At 36.2% G+C, this 5,994-nt stretch overlaps 1 pseudogene; it reads left to right on the top strand.

Annotated features, from left to right (window-relative positions):
* The first annotated feature begins 3,392 nt into the window (after window positions 1-3,392).
* Window positions 3,393-5,994, top strand: LOC144366119 (ras-related GTP-binding protein C pseudogene; annotated as a pseudogene).

Genomic DNA, 5,994 nt, shown 5'->3' on the forward strand with positions numbered 1-5,994 from the left:
AATTAAACTTGAAATTTTTAATATAAATTTATTTTGGAATAAAATTTTATTTGTTAAAGTTCCAAAGATAACACAAAGTGTTCCTAAATATTCTCCATCCGTTTCCCCTTATGTTATTTTTTACGGTGCCAAGATATATTTGTTAATACCAAAAGACCAACATTTGTTCACTACTATTAAATAAACTACAGCTTCATTCACATTTTATGTTTTCTAACTTCAATATATCTTATTGTATTCTAAGATCCAAGTCAGAATATCATACCACCTACAGTAATTTTGTTTCTTGAGTCGCCTTCATTTTGTGCCAGTTTCTTTTTTCCCTTAGTATTTTTTCTTGATGTTGGCAGGCTTGGGGAGGACTGGTCTTGTCATTTCTAAAGCATCTTTGAAGTTTATTTTGCCTGTTTTAAATACTCAATGGATCCATGCCTATAAAAACAGAATTTCAGACATTTTATTGATTTCTATAACATTGTTATTAATGTAAATAAAACATTAAATATTATAATGTGCTGTACTTGTTTCCTAACATCTCAGAAGGGACCATGTGTTTTTAATTTAAGAGAATAATTTTAAATGTATTTAATGATATAACAACCATAATATAGAAATATTCTGAACTTCCAATATCCTGGTGAATCATTTAAATAAACAGGAGAAATCATATGCCTTTAACATCTGTATACTTTTTTGTAAAATTATACCTTCAAGAGAAGCACTTGCTATGTGTTCCTATTTTATCTTTTTTTAGTATTTCATTCCAGTTTTATTGTAGAATGATATTACATTGTAAGTATATATCACAGTTTCCTTTTAAAAAATGTTATGAGCTTATTATAAATAGAAATAATAGGCCATTGTGTATAGTCGTACCTGAAGTGAACAGTATTTAGTCAGTTTCATTATTTTTTATTTAAAAAAATAACATTAAGGAAGGGAAGGAAATCTGATCTTAGGAAATGCAACAGTCTAAAATACATTCAATAACATAGTTTTCCTAATAATGAGAAAATCTAATGGAAATTAAGAAATTAATCATATTAAATGACACTACGGGCCTAGAGAAAGTGGAAACTAGGAAATTAATTACATTAAATGCCATTTGGGATCTTTGAAAATCAGGTTCAGGTTTCTAGTAGACACTTCTCTTAGAGGTGGTCTTTTTCTTCTTGTATTTACAGATCACAGAAGTAACAAATAATGAACACTAGAGGAGCCAGAGGCACAGGCCAGAGGATAAATGTCAGCAACTATGTTTGGGGAATAGCCTCAAAGGAATGAATCAGGAAGATCAAAATTAAAAAGTCGTTATTTATTTTTTCTATCACTCATAATATAAGAAAGAAATAAAAATAAGTATCCATAAAAATGTATTATGAGTACCATAAAAAATACAATAATTTTTCTTGGGATATGTCATGAAAAATGTTTATAAGGAAATAAGCTTTGTGACGGATCTTGGAGAATGGTAAAAGATCAGTAAATATAAACGCAGAGGTCAAGATGAATAACACTGAGGCAGGAAGAAATAATTGTGCTGAAGCGAGAGATAAATATGAAAGAGTATCTGGAAATTGTGTACCTTGTCAGACAATAAAGATTCCTTCCCTACAATAGATTCCTTCCCTACAATATTCATAACAGACTCTGTCTCTTGGTAAACCTCTTTTACCCTTCTGTAGACTTGAAGAGGAAGATTGAAAACTGCAATTACCAATCTTCACTCTGCTTCTTTTATCATTTATAAAAAATTGAAATTGTACTAATTCATAGGGGTATAATGAAATTAAGCAAGTTAATAAAGACAGAGGATTTGTAACTGTTCCTGGAGCATATTAAATACTATAAAGATGCTTCTTCTTGTTGATGCCATTGTTGGTTATTTGGTATCCATTCAAATACTCTGTTCTTTCCATGAAAAGTTTTCTAATCTCTCCAATCCACTCTGATCTTTCATTTCACTGTACTCAAATTCAATTTTACCTAGATAATATTTAATATTTCTCCAATTATTTTGTATGTCTTCATGTTGTGCCTTCACTAGCTCATATTTTTCTTGGAAGGGACCATCAAATACTGGATACTCATTTGATGTGTCCATGGAACCAATAAAATTGAGGTCAGCTAATGGACAGTGAAAGAATGTCATACATATCTTAAAAATGAAAAAGTGAATAGCATGAGATGTAATTACCCACTAGCTAATGGAAAGTGAACATTATAAATAAGCTCAGGAGACATCTGAGCAAACATGCTCAAATAAACACAGCATTTTACTATTTCAACATTATTCAGTAGTATCAGAGAACATTTATTTGACATCTACAATTTCCTATACATTTACTCACAATAAATTTGAAAATAAATTTATTTAGAATTTTACAACAATCTTAGAGGGTTTTGTACATTTTTGCTAATAGTGATAAAGTTAAGATTTAAATCTATGTTTACCAAACTTCAAGTATGTACTGTTTTGCCTATTACACCTTCTACTGATATAAATAAATTGGAGAAAAATAATTTTCATTTTTTAGATTAAGATGGCATATAATTATAGAGTGAACAAATAAAATGAAAACAAGAAAAATAAAAATGAAGTAGGAAGGATGGATATGATCAAAACATGTATAAGAGTTTATGAAAACGTCACAGTGAAACCCTCCATTTATACAATTAATGTGAGTTTATAAATAATGTTTACAAATAATGTGAGTATTACATAAAAATCTACTCTTTTTGTTTATCATTTTCCAACAAATGTTTATTAAGCACTTACACTGTTCCAAGCACACTTCTAGAATTTGGGATTTACATCTGTGAAAAAACAAAGATCCCTATCCTTGAAAGAAATTACGAGTATGTGGGATGGGACATTGAGATAGTTGTAGTATTGAATAGGTTGATCAAGATAGGCCTTATGGAAAATATTACATTTGAGCGAAGACTAAGGGGATTTTTATCTCTAGGAAATATAGGCAAATAGTATTCCAGACGGAGGAAGCTGTCATTAAAAAATTTCTAGGGAAATATGCTCCTGACATGTTTAAGAACAATAAAGAGTCCACTCTATCTGGGCAGAAATGAGAGTAGTAAGAGAGAAGCTGGAGGGGTGAGGGTACAGGTCATGGGGAGACAAATCAGGTATGCTCTTATGGGCATTCAAAGTTGTTTCTTGGAGTCAAATGAGGACCTTTTGCAGAGTGAGCATAGGAGTGACATCTTCTGATGTACAGTTTCAGTTTAAAGTAAATAACATAAAGTCATAGAATTATTTATTTAATTCAAAAGCAGGAAGCTAGCAAAGAGGAAAAATTGGTTTCACCTCTAAAACATCCAGGTAAACTTTTTTCCCTTAGGTCATCAAGGACTTTTTATTGCATATTCATTAAACTCTTTTTAGATTAATGACAGGGCGGCGGCAGCGGCGGCGGCCTGGGGAGGCGGCCGCCTGGCCTGGCCTGTCTGGGCGCGGGCGGCGGCGGTCCAGCATCACGTCCCTGCAGTACGGGGCGGAGGAGAGGCCCCTCGCAGGTAGTTAAGGCGCGGCGGATTCGTTCCCAAAGGACTTCGGCTGCGGCGTGGAGGAGGAAGAAGAGGAGGCGGCGGCGGCGGGCGGCGGGCGGCGGGATTGGGGCGGGGCCGCGGCGGCTGTGGCCCCGGGGGCGCTGACAGCTCCAAGCTGAGGATTCTGCTCATGGGGCTGCGGCGCAGCGGCAAGTCCTCCATCCAGAAGGTGGTGTTCCATAAGATGTCACCCAATGAGACCCTCTTTTTGGAAAGTACCAACAAGATTTATAAAGACGACATTTCCAATAGCTCCTTTGTGAATTTCCAGATTTGGGATTTTCCTGGGCAGATGGACTTTTTTGACCCAACCTTTGACTACGAGATGATCTTCAGGGGAACAGGAGCATTGATATATGTCATTGATGCACAGGATGACTACATGGAGGCTTTAACAAGACTTCACATTACTGTTTCTAAAGCCTACAAAGTTAACCTAGACATGAATTTTGAGGTTTTTATTCACAAAGTTGATGGTCTGTCTGATGATCACAAAATAGAAACACAGAGGGACATTCATCAGAGGGCCAATGATGACCTTGCAGATGCTGGGCTAGAAAAACTCCATCTTAGCTTTTATTTGACTAGTATCTATGACCACTCAATATTTGAAGCCTTTAGTAAGGTGGTGCAGAAACTCATTCCACAACTGCCAACCTTGGAAAACCTATTAAATATCTTTATATCAAATTCAGGTATTGAAAAAGCTTTTCTCTTTGATGTTGTCAGCAAAATCTACATTGCAACAGACAGTTCCCCCGTGGATATGCAGTCTTATGAACTTTGCTGTGACATGATTGATGTTGTAATTGATGTGTCTTGTATATATGGGTTAAAGGAAGATGGAAGTGGAAGTGCTTATGACAAAGAATCTATGGCAATTATCAAGCAGAATAATACAACTGTCCTTTATTTAAAGGAGGTGACTAAATTTTTGGCACTAGTCTGCATTCTTAGGGAAGAGAGCTTTGAACGAAAAGGTTTAATAGACTACAACTTCCATTGTTTCCGAAAAGCTATTCATGAAGTTTTTGAGGTGGGTGTGACTTCTCATAGGAGCTGTAGTCACCAGACCAGTGCCCCTAGCCTGAAAGCATTGGCACACAATGGCACGCCACGAAATGCCATCTAGTCTGAATTACAGCATCAGGGCTCGATGCCAGCTTACTCTTCACTCGAGGGTCAGATGCCACGTGCTGCAGGACATGGGAGCTGCTGCTTGTGGGAATCTGGTGCCTGTTCCACTAGAGACGAGGGGTAGAGTTTCTCATTTGGATGAAAACCCCTTCAACCAGCGGTATATAACTGAAGCTACTATTTCTTTTTTTAAAAATGGCAAAAAAAAAAAAAAAGGAATTCTAGACACCACAGAACTCAAGTGTGTCTTTCTCCTCTTTTGGGTCCTACTTAGATAGTTGGGATATTTTGGACCTGGAGATCACACCATTTATTCATCATACCAGGGAATGTTGCCATCAATTCCAGCTGAAAATAATAGAAAAAACTGAATTTTTATATGCTTCCTTTAGGTTTTTGTTTGAGTAGTCTCTAAACCCTGCTTTGCTTAAGTTCTAACACTGCCTCTCTGATCTCAGTTTTGGACATTGCACCTCTAAGAGCTTTGAAATGCACTCGCTTGCTAACTCAGAGGACGCATCGTCTGATCGCAGCAAAAGACATTCCTGTGATTGTTATTGAAGAAATGAGAGAAAATTTTGTGCTGCATCAGGTGGAGAGCAAGGCTCAACAGTGGCTGCACCCATTCCCTTGGAAGTATTGAGGAAAAAACTTTGAAGCGGAAGAAAATTTTTACACATGTGTTTTGAACACCAGATGTATGAGTTTTTTCCTCCTGCGTTTGATAAATGATCATGCTAAATGTAACAAAGGAGTTTAATTTTTTCCCCACAATCCCCTTCTAGGGGGATTATGTCACTGAAATATTTAGTCCACTTTTCTTTAATCTTGATATCAGCCTCCCCATACCTTCTATTCTAAGCTATCTAGATTCTTTAAGAATTGATGTTTGTTGACCACGAATGACTCTAAAGCACTGGTGAACTCCACTGGGTGTTGGAGAGAGCATGCCGTGCCACATGTGTTGTTTAACATACCTTGTCTCCAGTATTCTGACACCAAGTGTCAACTGTGGTACTTACTTCACCTGGGATATTAATTTGTAATTGTTTCTTTTTGTCAGTGTTTGATACCCTTTCTGTTGATTTAAATTTACACATTATTTTTACTCCACATGCCTGGTAGTCATATGTCCCAAAGCCACTGGACCACTTGAGTACTTAAGTGCCACTGTTTAATGGAATATATATATTCAGGTCTGTAAACCTAACAGTGTGACTTGGAGTGCTTCCTTCAGGTGATTTTGACTGTTGAGTATTTACATGGACCATGGTGATATCCAAAAGAAAA

Source organism: Ictidomys tridecemlineatus, chromosome 8 (genome assembly GCF_052094955.1).
Source record: "Ictidomys tridecemlineatus isolate mIctTri1 chromosome 8, mIctTri1.hap1, whole genome shotgun sequence".
NCBI lineage: Eukaryota > Metazoa > Chordata > Mammalia > Rodentia > Sciuridae > Ictidomys > Ictidomys tridecemlineatus.